The following is an 18,159-nucleotide window of genomic DNA, read 5'->3' on the forward strand; positions in this document are numbered from 1 at the left end:
TTCATAAAAGTGATTGACTTTTTGAAAAATGACATTACTATCAGTCGTTCAATCTCTCACGCCCTTTCCCATGTTGAAGATCTGCTCTTTAGCCCAACTGATGCATTCTCAGAGTCAGATTTGTTGTTCACGTTTTAAAGGTTGAATATATTATTATTCAACTTCAAGGATGGTCTAAATGAAAAGTAGTGTTAGTGTTACAGGGTTTAAGTGCATCATTTGTGTTTTAGTTTTCATGTTTACACAGAGGAAATAAAAGAGCAGCCCCTTCTCCAAAGAGAGATGATGTTCCTGCCTTCAAAAGTTGAGAAACAGAACTGGAAGGCCTTTGACAAAGCCTGAGAGTTGGGAAATGGGGTAAGACCCCAGGCCACATGGCAAGAACTGGAATTCGCAAGGCATCTTTCATTCTCCAGATTATTCGTGCCCACTATTGTATCCTTACGATTTCTAATCGACGTGATATACATTAACACTCTAAGGCAGGTTCATCTCTTCAATAGTGTTATTCTGCGTCAGTAGCTCGGTGTGTGGTTCCGTAATGCTCCCCCAGTGCTAGGTTAAAAGCGCACAATGCTTCCTAGGGCCCCTGTGCTGCAGGTGTGGGCAGGACCACCGTTCCTGGGGTACGGTCCCCAGCCCAGTCCTTCCTGGTCTCACTTCCGCATCTCCAGTGAAACCAAATAGTCCTTTAAACTGCAAAAAAGTGTTAAGTTCTTCATCGGCTGAACCTGTTATTCTTGTGAGATGCAAATAAATCAATTTCTGTAATTACAAAATTAATTATCCTTGTTCCTCTTCTCCACTTTAAAGAATATAGTAAAATAGCACTTTCTCTGCAAGAATTTTTTGGAAAATCTATCACAGCATGGCATAGGCTACTGTTTTAACTCCCTAGTTAAGAATGGCCAAGTTTGATCAGTTTCAGAGATACATGCAGAATGGTTTATGAGAGACCCTATGCAATTGTAAAACATGCTCTGGACTTTGAATCAGAAAACCCGATTTCTGGGTCTCATTGCCTGTAACTGGCTATGCCCAATGCACGAAGGTGTTTTTGGGGTCTGAGTTTTAGTTTCCATGGTCTGTGAAGTGCTCAGCTAAAGGACGCAGCTCCTGATCATTCATCTTCTAGAGTTCCCATGAGTCCATCCTTTTCTTCCTCTACAAGGAAATGGTAATGATGGAGAATGAGAAAGGAAGACATTCAAACACTAGTATGAAGTTTTATTTCTTTAAGTATGACCCTTCCGGAGGACTCTCTGGGTGTATGTGTCTCTCTGTCATCTGTCTACAAAATTTAAGCATCAAATATATTCACTGTGTGTGTTCTTTGGTGGACTGTTAACTATTAACTTGATATGACATTTCCTTGTTATATTTCTTTTCAAAGAAAAGAAATCTGCTTCAAAATTAAACATTATAAGCTTTATTATTTCATTCTCTGTGACTGCATAAAATGGCTTACAAATGAGATTAGTATATATTTGAGAGACATTTGCAGGTTAGCCTCCTTGATATTTAGTTAATTGCAACCTTCTGTTAGTCTATAGTAACCTTACTTCCAGGGTTAGAGCCAGCTTTTTGCATTAGTTCTTCCAAAGGGACCACATGTCAAATAGCCTTGGAACAGGGTACAATTTAAATTACTGGTGGTCTACTAGTTATGTTCAGTCCAGGAGAACAAACACCAGATGTATTATAGCCAGACTTTCAAGGGCCTTTTAAAGGAAGGGGGAGAATGGAGAACAAACGGTCTGTTTCTCAAATTGTGGGCTCCATCCATATTTGTTTTGCACAATCAACTCATTCTGGAAGAGTTCAAGTCATATGTATCTATCACCAGATTCTCTGAAATGCTTCCATGAATGAACACTCCATGCATTAAACAATTTTACATAAGAAAGACATAATTCACTCTTGCTCCTTCACAAGTGACTTGGAATCATATGCCTGATTGAAAGAGGAATTGAAGATATACAGTGTGTCAAATCCTTTTGAAGGTTATTTGATAATGTCCTGTGCTTTTGTTTAAGAATCAAAATATATACTAATTAAAAAGAAACAGATTAGAGCCATTGACTGCAAAACGAGTCAGCTAATTAAAAGTGAATTAAAAGCCCAAAATCATTTTTCTTCAACTTGAGGCAAATGTTTCCTGGAGATTGTGCTGATATTTTCAGCTCTCTTCTTTAAAATGCCAGCATCTCCATTTTCTTTCCTTTATCTCTAAACCCTCCCCGGTTCTAGGGTGACATTGACACTCAGCACAGCTATTAAGGGTGATTTTTCTGACTGCTCTGAGAGGCCTGGTGTGAAGAGAGGGGCCACCAGAGCCAGCTGTGCAAAGGCTTTGATCTTTTATTTACATTTGAGTTTCGTGTTTTGGTGCTAGAGGAGAGTTCTTAACCAGCACTGGTTAAATGAATCTAAATTTTTGTACAAAGACTCTACTTAGCCACAGTCTGATGAATGGAAATCTGTTATTCATCCTCTCCACGTGGGGCTATCACACAATGAAGTAAATAACTACCCGTTATTTTCTGAACCATAAGGAAATAAACACACTCTTTGTAAGGCAACCATATTTTTTTCAATTGTATTTTGACACAATTTGATTTTCTAACATATATCTACATTTTCAGTAAGAAAACTGTAAAAACATTTTCTTATTATCTGTACCGTGTTATGAATTGAACCATCTATATTATACTTGAAAATTTTGCATATATATATCATTTTCAAGGACAGTTAGGGAGATCAAAATCCATCAGGGAATTTTATGAAAAGAAAAAATATCTGCCAACATGTATATTTTATGGTTCTTTTAAATTAAAAAGTTTACTAAAACAATATTATATGCGTGGCTAAGTAGGTTACCATTTAAGTTTTAAATGATTTATTGCATTTTGATTAAAGAAAAAAACATATATTCATGTTGATCTCAGATATAACAATATTTACAAGGCTGGTGGTGGAGTTCAGGGGTTGGGTGTGTGCCTAGCATATGCATATCCCAGGTTTGCTCCTGAGAACTTCCCCATCTATTTGGACAGCAGTTTATATATCCACATCTAACTCGTATGGTCTCAAATAATTATATAAATTGAAAGAATTAGAAAAAATAATATCATTGTTTTAGACATAAATACATTCAAAGCACAGAATTCATAATATTTAATGGATTTTTTTAATGAAAGGATTCTTAAGAAGGCAAGCTATTCAATCTAGGATTAATTACCCTAAATCCAGGAAAGCCAAATCTAGGTAACTGTTATGGCTTAGATCTAAAACATCCCCTGAAATTCTCACTTTTGGAGAGGACAGCTGATGCGTTGGTCTTCCTGGTTTCTCCCTCCTCTCTCTACAGACTGGCTGCTGTTGGGAAGCAGCTTTCCTCTACCAAGCCCATCCGTGATGCTGTTTCTTGTCTTGGAACTGGCAGACCATGGACTGAATCCCCTGAAACCATGAGACAAAATAACCTCTCCTTTTAGTTGCATGAGATATTTTGTCCCTGCAAAGGGGAAGTACTAGTACAATCACCTATGGGGGTAAATTTAATTAAACAACTCTGAAGTAATTCTTGGCCACTGGAGATTTCCCTTTTGTCCTTTGCAAGATTATTATGTCTTAAGTGAATTGACATTTTAAGTTTGATGAGCACAGTTTACTGAAATATGACTTAGAACCTCCTATAAACATAAAAGAGAAGAATTATTTAAACATATTTGGTGAATTTGCCTTTTTGCAATGTAATGAGAATATTATCCAAGGCTACTGCTATTCTTATTATTTCTATTTGGACCTTGAAAAGTACATCTACATTTGCAAAACCTGATTAGTGCCCTCAGTCTTGGGTTTGTTTATTTTTATTTATTTATTTTTTTATTTTTGCAGGGAGATGGTTCCCCAAGGGTTTTATGGTTTGTTGGAACATACTAGCTCAAAAATAAATACAATTATCTCTGGTTAGAGACAAAGAAATAAAACTTAAAATATCATATCCAAACAGACTGTGTGTGGACCATATTAAAGATTTTGTTAAGGGATGGATTTTGGACAAACTTCTAATTCAGGAAATTGACAGCAGCATTCTATAAATCTATGTCATAATTAGTAAAACACTTTAAATACATAATCCTCTTTATCCATAAAGTGTTCAGCTGGTCTTCAGCATTTATATTTATATATGCTGCCCTAACAAAGGTCTGAATTTCTCCTTTGTCTCAACCTGAAAATAACGTGGCTGAGTACCAAAGCCCTTGTTTTAAGAACTAAGAGCTCAAGAGAGAGGAAAATCAGTTCAGTCACTGAGCCTTGGTGGCCACAGAGGAGGGTAGAGCTGCTCTGGTCTTTCGCACAAGAGCAGGTCATTCGATGGAGCTGAGGCCATAGGACCCCAGATCACGTGGGAGAAGAGCACAGCAGTCTGCTGCACCGCCCGGACACAGCGTGCAAGATGCCCTCCTGAAGCCCAGCAGCTCCAGCCAGTCTTGGCCTGGTGTGGAGTGGAGACTGGAGATGTCAACCACAGCTGGAAAGGGATGGACTTGGGCCTCAGACCCACCCACGTAAGTCCTCAGAGCGCCTCCTCGGGCAAAAAAAAAAAAAAGAAGAAGAAGAAAAAGAAAAAGCAGAACATGCTCATATCTGAGAGTCATTCTGGTGTAGGGCAGGTTTGAGAGTAAGAAAGCGGTGGCCAGAAGGCATACTAAGATGGTATTCTAATGCAGAAAGCAGCAATTATTATTTGCAAAACAAAAATCCACCAGTAAATATGGATGACCGATTGAAAGAGAAAGAAGCTACAGTGTGTGAGGAAAATCTGTTGACAGAGGCTCGGAGAGGCAGCGAGGTTGTACAGGGCGATGCTGCTCTCTGTGGGACCTGGGAGAGCCCTCAAAGGGAATGGCCAGCCCGAATGCAGATCCCAGGAACGAGTGGGAATGCCACTGAGGGACAGGGCCAAAGAAAAAGCAAACTTTTAATTATTATAGCATTAATAACAACGGTACCACCAATAATAAGCAAATGCCGTCTGTCTCAGACGAAGAGCCACAGAACCAGACCCTGTGACAATGAGGATGCAACTGTGACTTTTGAGGAGACAGTGAAGGAGGCCACCCACAAAGGTGTCCCTGCAGGGGTCCCTGCAGAGCTGGCCAGCTTCCACTGGGGCCTGCAGGGGACTCTGTCTCGGGTTGTTTTCTCACCCAGGGAGCGAGGTTCCCACTGTGCCCCTGAAGAGTCACCTCTGTCATCCTCAGAAGATGACGCTCAGCTGCCAGGCACCACCAGGGAGAGCACACAGTGCATAGGATGGGCACAAACTGGGCAGGACAGACACAGCATCACTGCCACTGGTGCCCAAGGTGCAAGGTAAGATTTGCTTCCCGCTGTTAAAGGCTACTCAGTGTGCAAAGTACATGCAGCAGGGGAAGACGTCTGGGAAGGCATTAAGTGACCTGGCTTTGCGGTCTCTTCTAGGTGGAGGTGATGGACAATAGCAAGTTTCACAGCCTCTTGATGCTCCTGCTCCCATTTGGCCAATTGGACAAAACAGCATTTGATTTGCTGCCTGGAAAGTATTTTGGTGCCGTGAAAACAAATCAAGAAAACGAATCAAGAATCTGTTTCAAAAGTCGTTTCCCTGGAGTGTGCGACTATTAAAAGAAACAGTAATTTTAATAAACCATATTGCAAATGCCAAGTGTTAAGGTCAAGATTTCTTTTAATATAGTACTAATGCAAGTCCGCTTTAAGCAGGGAGACACAGAAACTTTTTCAGGAATGATTTTTTTCTCTTGAATATAAACATCAAGCGTTCCCACTTAGGGAGAAGGAATTTTTTGTCAGCTATGGACTTCACAAAGCAAATACAGTGTTCTATTTCTCTTTCACAGTAAAATTTAAAGTGGTTGATACAAGTTATCCTACATTATACCCACTTAATAGCTGTGTGATTTCAGATAGGTCGTTTAACCTTTCCGTGCCACCGCTTACTCAGTGGCAAATGAAGATAGCACACATTTCATGGTGTTAGTGGAACTATTAAATGTGTGAAGTACTTTGACCACTTCTGGCACATGAAGTAAGCTTAATAGCTGTTGGCTGATATGTATATTTTTTGCATACCAGAGGATTATAACTGTTCAGGGCAATAGAAAGAGTTCAGCAAGTTTATGATGTTAATCCTATCCTATGATTTTTTTTCTTGGGCTGCTAAAAATAGTGAGATTAACCGAAAAGCTAACAATTTTCTCTCTTCTCTTCTTCCCCCTATGTTGAGCCTGGGAAAATATGCTTAGGCTCAGGATCGCAAGTGTCTCTTGTGGATTGTACAGTTTATGAACCTTAAATTTTGTAAAAAAGGGGGTTCTTATGTCTCATCCTTATGTGTCACAGATGGGATGAAACAATTAAAATCCAATTGCTTATAAAGTAGCATTTTTTACATATGAGATGGACAATAGCAAACAGTTTAGTTAACAAGATTGCTGACAATCCACTGAATTAGAAAAATCTACTAATTTAAAAAATTTACTGTTCCATTTTCTGTGTCCTCCTCAATCTCCTTTTTTCAGAGTGACATAATTTTCATGGTGGAGCCCTTTGACTTCCTTGGACAAAGATAATTGCTTAGTACTTAATTTTTCTTGATGGTATGTAAATTGTATTGTTTTCCTAATTTCCTTCTCAGTGAGTGGGTTATTAGGGTACAGGAATGCTAGTGATTCTTGGGGGTTGATTTTGTGTCCTGCTACATTCTTGCGTTTAGGGTGAAGAGACCTTATTGAATGGGAAGGGGATGAAGAGGTGGAAGAAGTTGGGGGAGAGGAGAAAAGGCAATAAAAATCATTTTACAAAATAGAGAGAGAGCTCTTACAAACAGGAAGGAGAGCGAAAGAGGGAGGGGCAGGAGGGGAGGGGAGGAGTAGGACAGAAAAGGAATTCAGATGTGTGTTGTCCACACGTCAATTCCTCATGGTGGAGATAATCATTGCGTACTGCAAATGTGGGTAATGAAATTATGTTAAAACTTTAAAGGTAACACCTCCAAAATTGATCTAAACCTTACCAAAAAGGGGGATCTTTTTAAGGCACTTCGCCATGTAAACCATCTCTCCAGTGTTTTCCTTTGTCAGGGTCATAATTTTCTCCGTTTGGTAGCAGCCTCAAGTTTCTGCAGAGTGTTTCTCAGTTGGTCACCCTTACCATAAGAGTGCACCCTTTGTAAGCACCCATCCCCATGCTGACTGCTGCTGCTCTTCCGTATCTCTAAACCATCCGAATTCTGTGCTTCTTTTGAGCCCATTTTAATTCAGGCCCCTCTAACTAACTTATAAAGCCCACTAACATCCCTTGAAGGTCTTCTGTGGTAAAACGGAACAGACTACCTGCAGCTAAGACCGAGAACCTTGGGCACATCTGTGTAGCAGTGTGGCAGGGCCCTGAGAGGAAACAGCTGGGCCGTGTCACTTTCTGCTCATCTAACTGGACCATGGGGGACCAGGAATTTGAAAGCCAGGGCTTTCCTCTAAAAGCCCTGGTTGTCGGCTTTGCCTAGCTTGTTGTTTAGTCTAATATGCTTTCTGCTTAGCCAGTTCCATTGAGGACTTTCAAGCTCCTTCCCATTTGGCATTGCCAGTGCATTCTTCTGAATGGGTGAGATTCTGAAAAGTTTCCATTTTTCTTATTGGGAAAGAATGTGGAACACAAGACCTACTCTAATTTTTATTCAAGATCATTCCATTTGTGAAACTTTCTGTGAAAGTAATTATAATGCTGATAACGGTAATAGCAGATGAAATTTACTGAATGCTCAGTATGTACCAGGCACTGTGCTGGCCTCTGAGCACTCGTTATTTTATTTAACTCTTAACTCAAGTATATCCTGGTATCACTGCCCCTTGCCAGATGTGGAAAGGAGCATGAAGGGCAAGGGCGGTGAGGAGCTTTTCCTAAATCCTCATCACTGAGTGGAAGAGTCAGAATTCAGGTCCCCTGAGGTTGGCTCCCAAGACTGGGAAACAACCCCAAAGATGCAGACACCCACTGCATGAGCCCAGCCTTGTGAAAGACTCGTGTGTCAGGGCTTGTTTCGAGCGTACCAAGGCATGGAATGTTATGTTTTGGGAGTTGCTGCAGGCAGTTGGGGAGATCTAAAGGCACATGTGAATTTGGGAATCTTCAAGGAAGCTGGGAAACTTGGTTTTGGGAAGAAAAGAGGATAAGATCAAGAATTCTTCATAGGAACATTAGAGTGAGAAACAAGATAAGAGAAAAGGAAGAAGAAGCATTTCCAAGACGGTAAGGGAAGATCCTGCCTTCTTCTACAGGGCTGGGGTCCACAGCGGCAGATGGTGCTGCGTGCACACATCCCCGTCCCCAGGATCAGTGGCTTTCCCAGGCCTTCCCAGAGATGGAGAGTTCTTGGAGTCACGGAACCGCATCCCCACTCACCCCGGTGTCGCCCTGCGGCTCTTTGCCCAGGTCTGTGAACCTTGCTGGCAGGCAGATGGTGAGCTTGGCCTGGAGCCCTCACTCGTCATTCTGCCCTGGTTACTTTTCTTGGAAAGTGAATATCCACGGTGACAGCCTCTATCTGTTTAGAGGTGCACGGTTCTCAAAAGTGGCTTTAGTAAAGTCACATCTTTTGATCTTCAGCACAATCAGCAAAAGATGTACCGTAAATGCATGCATGAAAAGAATAGAGGGAAAACCAGTTGTGGCTGGTACAGGAAGGGTTCCTGCCTTCTTGTAGTCCAAGATTTCTAAGCTTTCCAAATTTATTTTCTGCTCCCAGAGGAAATGTGAGAATAAGAGAGATGCTGAGCGCTCGCTGGGTCTCTTTCTCCCTGACTGTAATTATTCGCTCCAATCAGGAGGCAGTTTCAAAGGTGGCCAATGCTGTCAGTCAGCCTCTGCCCTCCTTTGAAACTCACTGATTATGGGAAAGCGCTTTGCATGTAATCACTTCAATTACTCAGTAAAACTTCCTGTGTTCCTTCTCCTGGGTTTTGAACTTGAGTTCTTAAAGAGACCTTGCTACTTTCTCTTCCCATTCTTCAAAAAAATATACTTAGAAGAAGTAGAACAAAATAAGACCGTGCATCTAGTTGTCCAAATTAGCTCCCCTGCCGGGAGGGTGCTTAGGATTGGTGTGGATAAGACACATCAGAACAAGAGGTCTGGCTGAGCCTTATCCAAGACTCCAGATTCCAGGGAGACTGCAAGCTGGGAACTTGCTCAGCGAGCTGCATTTGAAACCATTCATTCTGTCAGAAATTCCTCTGGCTGGCATGGAGCCCTGGGGTTACTTTATGGGTGATACACTTCCTTGGCCTTGAGCTTGGCTAAAAACAAACAAAAATCCCAAAACAAAACAAAACAGAAAAAAATCCACCCCTAAACAAACAAAGCAGCTACAGGAAAAGCCCCTCATTGCTGGAACTTTCATCCTGGGGAATGACAGCTCCAGAAATTCATCTCTTGCTCCCTGGGGCTGTGACCCGCTCTATGATGTTATGGTTGCTCAGTTGGCAGAGTCTACAGGGGCAGCTGCCAGCTCCTGACCCTGGGTGGCACAGGCTCAGAGGCTGAGGTGGAGCCCTGCTCTCCCAGCTGGCTCAGAAAGGGCAATCATTTCAGAAGAACCCGTCACTCAAGCCACACGGTGCCATGGGTCGTGGATTGCTCCGTGTGATCTGTCCCGTACCCTTGGAGACTAAGTCATGGGCAGGGAATGAGGTCTTCCTGATAGCCCTCTTTGGTTTGGAAATCTGTACTACATCAGCCTCGTGTAAAAAGAAACTGCATTCCAGGAATTGTGGGTGACCCTGGTGACACAGAGGCAAAGAGACCCAGCTTTGAACATAATGAGTGGGGAAGGGGCTCCTTCCAGAGAGGGGTCCTGGAACCCTTTCTCTTTCCAATGGGAAGGCAGTTCCCTGAGGACTGTTTGTGCCAGGGCAAGAATCAATGTTGGAACTCCCTAAAGTGCATTCTCCATGGTAGAGTCTTGCTTTTAGAGTCTAGGAAAGGCAAAAGCTTCAGGCTCCGTTCCCAATTTCCCAAATTCATTGGGTTTAACATGAGAGAACTAAAAGTAGACGGACTCTGGAATTTTCATTGAGGATCTGTCTTCATCCATCTGGGCTGGCATAGTAAAATACCTTAATTTAGGTGGATAATAAGCAGCACAAATTTATTTCTTCAGTTCCTATGTTGGAAACTCCAAGGCCAAAATGGCAGCACATGTATCTCTGAGGGCAGCTTCCTGTTGTGTCCTCACATGGTGGGCAGAGAACTCCCTGGAGTTGCCTTTGAAGGGCACTAATCCCATTCCTGAGGGTGGGCCCTCATGATCTAAAACCTTGCCTCCTGCCTCCTAATACAATCAGTTGGGGTTGTGGTTTAAACATAACAAATTTCGGGATCTCACCAATATTCAGGCTGTAGCTGCATAAGAAAATTAGAGAAAAAATATGAGCAAGAAGTGATGAGGTTTTGATTCAGGTGAATATAAGGAATATAAAGAAAAGAATAATAGAGCAGTATTAGGCAAAATATTTCACATCATCACTAAAGTGTTTGCTGTATATTGACTCCTTTAGTTCTGTGATCAAAAGTGACATTAACATTCATTAAATATCATGTTAGGTTTCTCTGTGTGTACGTGTGTATGATATCTTCCTTATACTTACAAAACTCTTACCAAGCAGGTAAATCATTTTTATTCAATATGTGGTGGGTCAGATTTTCAATGTCTGTCTCTTTCTGAAAACCATATCATATCCACTAAAAATGTTCTCCTGGAAGGCTCACCTCTGTTTTCAGACGAGAAACTATGTTTTACGAAGTCATTTAATTACCTTAGGTTGGCATAGCTAGAGAAGCATGAAATAGGACAGCCCCTAAAAAAGAATACGGACTGATTTTTCCTTTTGAAAAGGAAAGATTACTTTCAGCTAATTCAAGGTTCTGCACTGGTTATTTGAAATACTGGTAATGCCACCCAATGCCTTTTAAAATTAAAAGGTTCAGCAAATTTTCAGAGGAAGTCAGGATGCTGGCGTGTGAGAAAGAGACAGCACCACCATTCAGGTGTTTATTGAAAGGACGAGAGGGACTGGAGGTGAGTGAGAGAGGCCCAGAGATAGGCGAACCCTGGGACACGGCTTCCTGACTGTGCGTGTTGCTCACCTTCTGCGAAGGCCTTGTGCCAGGCTTTCTAAAGCTATTTCCTTCTGACATTATGGTCTTAACTTTCCGGCTACTTCTCTCTAGTCCAATCTAAATTTTCTATCCTACCAGCTCCATGACTGTTACCAACAGTCACTTGTAGTGTGCTTCTTGTCTGAAATGATCTTGGTAAATGATTTATTTACTTATTTGCTCTCTCATTACACTGAATACCTCCAGGTAACAGGGGTCTCTGCCTCTCTTGGTCGCCTGTGTATCTTCAGAGCCTAAAATTGTTGCTGGCAGAAAGTGAGCACCTAATAAAGTCTTAAAGAAAACAAATATGGAACAAATGTGTGTATCTCACTTAAAATATATGTTAGCCGCATTGAATTAATACCTACCAGCCCATTTAATGAAATGTGCTGCTTGTCATTAACAGCTCAAGAGTTTAGGGTTTGTAATGGAACAGGCACCGACCTCCAGTTCGTACTGCAGATGCCGTGTGTGGGAGCAGACCTGCACCAAGCGACAAGCAGAATAGCACAGGGTGGAAACACCGTAGGGTTGTGCAACACCCACAGGGAGTGGGCTGCAAGAGAACGTGAGCGGCATGGGGTAAAGGATCAGTCATCTGCTGATTAATATCAGAGATAATAGGTTCCTTAGATGCTAACTCACTTACTTTTAGTTCTTATGCATTTATTTGCACTACTGAGGAATGGATCCAGGACTTGCCACCGAGTTATACCCTCAGCTCTCACCAGGCAGGGTCTCACCAGGTTGCCCAGGTCAGCCTCAAACACGTCATCCTCCGGCCTCAGCCTCTCAGAGAGCTGTGGTTATAGGTGTGCACCATCACACCCAGCGTACTTATTGAAAAATAAGTAGCAACTCAACAAAATGCACCACACATTCTGACTTTTGCTTGCAGACATCTTTCAACAGGTTCCTTTGTGAGGTTTTAAAACTCAGTGTACATGCCCTCTCTTTGTGTGATATTTATGTAGAGTCTCAAAAGCATACTAATAGAAAGAAGTGAAAAAACACAAAGTACACATGCATTGTTCTGTGAGTTTATCCTTCTTGGCATTAGAACACAGTATCTGACCTATCATCATTTTCTTCAGAAATAAGTGGCCCTATTTGGAAATAAAGGCAATTTTAATAGTTGTTGAACAGCTAGAAGAGATTAGCAAAAATGAGAAAAATATTTCTCTTGGCATAAAAATCATGACGGTTTAATTATTACCACTTAAATCTTATTTTAGTGAACCCATCTGCAACTCAAGAAGAGGTAATTATGCACTCCACTTTAACCTCAAAATTTGTTTGCCTGTTGCCTGTTGCATCGAGAATGTCATCACCATGCTGTCATCGAGAGGAGGTGAAAGGGACTTCTTCCGGTTGGCTGAGTTGCAAAAATTATAATAAAATTTATCAAATAGCTCTATCACTTTCAGGGCTCATTTTCCTCTCTGTCACTAGCAGCAAAATGTTTAAGTTTTCGGCATCTCTGGCAAAATTCGTATGTTCTATGATCAGGGCTCGGACTCGGTTCTATGCATACTTTGAACCACAGTAGCTGATGAGTTTAATTCCAAAGATGGCTCACAAACCTCATTAGTGCCCTTGGGGGTAATTTGCATTGTATTAAAATCATTTTTATTCCTCAGTCAAGTACGTGGAATCATTAAATTTGAAAGAATTTGTCTTTGGAAAATGTTACTCTTCGAGATATCTCTAGTGAAGAGTAAAAGGATCTCTAAATGAAAGCAAGCACAATCCTGGGGAGATGATCCTTTAAGAAAAACGGAACTGAACCAGCAGTTATTTTAAGGAATATTTATGAAAGTACTCTTTAAAATTTCTCTACTCATCTTGTGTATGTGAAAACATACTATGTATTCACTTTTCATCAGCATTTTCTTGATTACTTATGGGCCGATAAAAGGCAAATTATGGCCCATGAAATTTGGATACTAAAGAAGGATGCTTTCAATGCCTTTTATTTCTACAGTTATTATGAAAGAAAGATTTCTTATTTCTTGTTTTGTATCTAATTTGAAGCAGACATGGTCCAACATTTTGTGTCTGATGTTAATAAACCCAGCATAACACAAGGATGATTTGCCAAGTGTCACAAAAACTCCAGAAAAACTCAAGGGTTAAAGCGGTTGCCAGGCCCAGGATGGTGGTGGCAGGGTCCTATCGCAGTGTGCTTCTCGTCCGTCTCCCTCGTTTCTGTGACACGGGTTTACTGAGTGATATTTTGATTGTATTGGCCAGAATGAAGAGCGCAGAAGGCAGGCTGCTGGGACTCCATCTCAACGACATTTATTTCTTAACGAAATGGCTCAGAGCAGAACAGATAAACACCAGAAAAGCCCAGGGTTTCAGCATGACTGGAGCTTGCTCCGCACTGCCTGTTGACTTTAAGAGGCTATTTTTCTTACACATTTTAAGTTTCCTCTGAAACATGATTTTTTTTTTCTCGCACTGGCATCCCGCCAAATCTTAATGAATTTTGTGAGATCTGACAAGCCTGTTTATGTTTTTGTGAACTTGAAGATCAGGGTCCTGCAGAGGATATGAAAAGAGTGTGAGGTGTCATTTAGTTAATTTGAAACACGTTACTGGACAGTGATTCTTGATGCCAACGGCATTATAAATAAGTTTTATTCCACTTGAAAAACAAAGATCTTTGGTTTTAAAAGTAGGCAAATGTTTCAAAGGCCTTTCATTGTGATTTATGGATTGCTTTTACTTTTCTCTTCCAAATAACTTTCTCTTAGTGATATGCAATTTTTTTCCAAATTATTGCAGAATGGAGTTTGGAAAAACAAGTAAAACTTTTCCAACCAAATGTTTACCTATTAATATGACTTGAGCAAATCACATGTAAATATATGTAAACTGACATAAACCTAAGCACGAGTTAAAGAAAAGATTACATGGGAAAATGACTCCTAAAAATTATTGCACTTATGAGGATTTATGATGTGGGAATGGTTTTACTACATCATTTTAATACAGCTATAAAATATATTTATGTACATTTTATTTTTTATTGCTCTTAAATAGCCACAAAGCATGTAAAAGAAGTTCCATGAGGGGTGCCTGGAGAAGCAAGACAAGGCAGGCACCGAGAGGCCGCAGTCAGCAGAGTGGCCTGGGCGAGCCTGCATCTGGGTAGAAATCAGAGGCTTTGCTCTCGCCGTTCCATCCCCTGGGAGTGGCATGGTGGGACACAAGCGTCTTTCCCAGGTCTGGATATATAACAGCCTGTCAGTAGATGGCAGGTTCTGCGTTAAAAGCCTTGCACCTACTCGACCTCTACTTGGTGTTCACGAACTGGCCGTCAGAGCCCCGCGGGGTGGATTCTGTCACGCCGACGGTGTCCTGTACTTCTCTGCAGCTGGTGACAGGAGAGAGAGCTTACGTCCAAGCCAGAGATGAGAGTGAGCCCTGCGAAGGACCAGAGTGGCTGCATCTAAAGAAACAGTGTCTCACTGTACATTTATCTCGGTGACTACTGGCATTTTGTTTAACCCGGAGAGGCAGAATTACAATGACACATGTGAGAGTTTTAAGGAAGTAAAATCGGGATGGACATGCAGGAGAATTTTGTAACAGTAAGTACAACAGCTCCAGCACAGAGAGAACTCCCTAAAGTGTCGGTGGGCTTCTTGCCTTTCAGAAGTAAGGGAGGAGGAAGGACTGCTGGTTGCGGTGTTGCTAGCAGCAATGGGTAACCTAGGATTCCAGAGCCAGGGCTTTATTTGCACGTTCGAGAAACTCGCAACCCCTAATAAGGCTCAGGAAAGATGGAAACTGACGTAGAAGTTATGAGCTGGGGCTGTATCAAATAATGACTGAGAGCGTTAACCCATCCATGCTGCGAGCTCCCACACGGATAAGTCTCCCCCGTTTTCCTGTTTGATTTCAGTGCAAATTAGAACAGGCTTCTACCAGCCGTCCAGAGGCTGCTGTGCCCTGCCACGCTCCTGTGAGGGTAACAGTGCAGGAAGTGAACGCTCGCTCCCCTTTCACCCTCCCTGTTTGCTATCTGTTTGCAGTTAAACTCAGTACCTGAACTGCTAAGTAGAGACACAAGCAGCCCCTTTCCATATTTGTGTCATGAAGTTTTAAAAAGTCTTAGGAATTATTGTAAAAGCTTAAGATATGGCATGTGCTCAGAATACCTGTGATCTCAATAAATGTGTTATCATTCATGATCTGGAATTAGTGCATTTAAATTATTTACAGTGAAGTCAAAATAGGAAATAGATAGTCTGACAATTTCCTAGCCACCTTTCTTTCTTTGTTCATTTTTAAATTTTTTTTAATTTTGTTTTTGGTACCGGGGATCGAACTCGGGTCCTTGTGCTTGCCAGGCAGGTGGTGGAGCCACTGAACTGAATTCCCACCCCTACCAACCTTTCTTAAATTAAAGAAAATAGTGTTTCTAGTTATTTTTAAATGTGAAAATAATACAAAGAGTTAAAGGAAAAGGGTGTCTATTACTGAATAGCCACGGTAATGCTTAAATATTAGGGTAATTGATGGAGAAAGGAAGAGAAATAAACTGAGCTCTACTTACCTAAAAGTTAAAATTGAGGAGAAATATAATACAGAAATGGAAACACAAAATTAAATATAAAAATAATCGAAATAGCTTTACTATATAAAACGTATACATATATACTATATACTCTGGTGGCTCTCCTCAGTTTATTTTTACTAGTCTTATTGTCAGAAGATAATTCCCCTCTTGGATGGGGAATATGTCTCTTATTTCTCTGAATGACATCATATCTACCAGTACTTTGGGCACTCAGTGGTTATTAATGTCACTTCCTGGCAGGTGCAAAAATTGGAGTAGGTTTTAACATTTGATTTATAATTGTAATAAGATGTGTAAATACAGCAGTCACCCAAAGCATGGTAGATGGGCCAATAAAGTAAAGAGGGGGGAATGAAAATACTTTCAACTACCTACTTGTAACCCACAGGGCCTAGGATTTTTTAGCAAAACTCATTTGTGTTTCACAGACTTTGTCCAATTCCTGTAACCATTTTTTTGCCCTTTTAAAATACATTATTTGGATTTTTCTCTGCCATATCAATTGTTCTGTGACATTTTACCCAAGAATTTAGGATCTGCATCCCAGAGGACACTCTGGGAAGCCTCTGGGTATCAGATAAACTTGTGCTGGAGAAATGCCAGACGCATAAAAACTCTCCTCTCAGGCAAGGATAATACTAGTTGTAAAACCCTCCTTCCTAAGGAATCTGAATAGATAAAGGAAAAGTCAGTTTTGCAACTTCCCTTTTCAAAGATACAGATCTTGTCTTTCAAAATAGCACTATTGTTTGCTAATCTTCCTGCAATGTCAAGTGTAATTGTGGGGCTTTCTCCTGATTACTTGAATAAACAACACATTGCAACATATTTCTCTGAGAGCACTTAAGATATCATTGCTCAGGGCAAAGCAGAAACCACTGTGAGGTTAAGATTGCCATCATAACTGAATCAGTACAAATAATTTCACTATAATGCTTCCATAGTCTACCAATGGTGCAGGCAAGATATCTTTAATAACTAAATGCAAAGGATAGAAATAGATAATTTGGAAAGATACAATCAGATAAAAGACTTAACTCTTACCTTCAAAGCATTTGAAAATACTCAGGGAGGTAAGAAGACATACACAGGCATCAGGGTTTTATTGCTGTTGTAACAAATTACTTAAAGTAACATAACCTTGTGTTGTGGTTTATAGCTAGAAGGCCCCCAAGAGCTTCGTGTACTCAAAGGCAGGGCTTTTCTAAGACAGATTGTAGCTGATTGTCCTTAAGAGAGGGGGTCTGGTTGGAAGAGGCAAGACCCTGTGGGCATGGCCTGGAAGAGTTTATGCTTCTCTCCTCTCTCTGCTTCCTGTCCGCCATGCAATGAGCAGCTATTCCTTGGCCGTGGCCCTCTGGCACACTGCCCAGTCTTGGAGCCCACTGACTATGGACTGAAACAAAAGCCAAAATAAAACATTCCTCCTTTTGGTTGCCAGTGTTGAGCACTGAGTCCCAGCGATGAGAGGACTGGGGTTGTTGCTGTGAGTCTACCTGACCATGTGGTTCTGAAGCCTTTTGAACTGGTTCATGAGAGGAGTTTGGAGTTTATAGACTCCAATTTGAGAAGCACCTTAGAATGCTGTAAGTAGAGCTGGATGCAAGATGCTGGTTAGATCTCAGAAGAGAGTGCTGATGTCAGTGCAGTTGGTAATGATGAGGTCAGGAGGTTTCAGTTGGATGCCATGAACAGCTGGACTCCAGGTCACGTGTGTTATCCTCTGGCAGGAAATTTGTCTACACTGTGCTCCTGTCCAGAGAATTTGCAGGAGACTGAGATTAAGAGCAGTGGACTAATTAATCTCAAGGCTGCTCAACACTCAGGCCACATGGCATGGATATTGTTGGAGGCTCTTAGCCAGCTCTACATTGAGACTCAAGAGCAAACAGCACAACTGATTTTTTTGTTTTGTTTTGTTTTGTTTTGTGAGACAGGGTCTCACTATGTAGTTGAGACTGACCTGGAACTCACTATGGAGCCCAGGCTGGTCTCAAACTCACAGCGATCCTCCTGCCTCAGTCTCCCAAGTGCTGGGATTACAGTAGTGTGTCACCACCCCCTGCTCACAAATGATTTTAAATGTTTTGAGTTTCACCAGAAAGGAAGCTCCTGTAATGCTGGGGTATTAAAATTGGAGTAGAGAAGAGTTTGATTGCTGAAAAGATTAGTATAAAAAAGAGTCCAAGTACTTTACATCAAGACAATATAAAAAATGCCTTGAGGGCATGTGGGGAAGCAGCAAGGCTCCATTATTTATACACTCAACACAGCAAAAGTAAAAGATTTTGCTTTGAAAACAGTGCCCCAAGGCACCATGCTCCAGAATTAGATCCCCAGGATTG

Source organism: Fukomys damarensis, unplaced genomic scaffold (genome assembly GCF_012274545.1).
Source record: "Fukomys damarensis isolate Sample0158 unplaced genomic scaffold, DMR_v1.0_HiC HiC_scaffold_4, whole genome shotgun sequence".
Taxonomy (NCBI): Eukaryota; Metazoa; Chordata; class Mammalia; order Rodentia; family Bathyergidae; genus Fukomys; species Fukomys damarensis.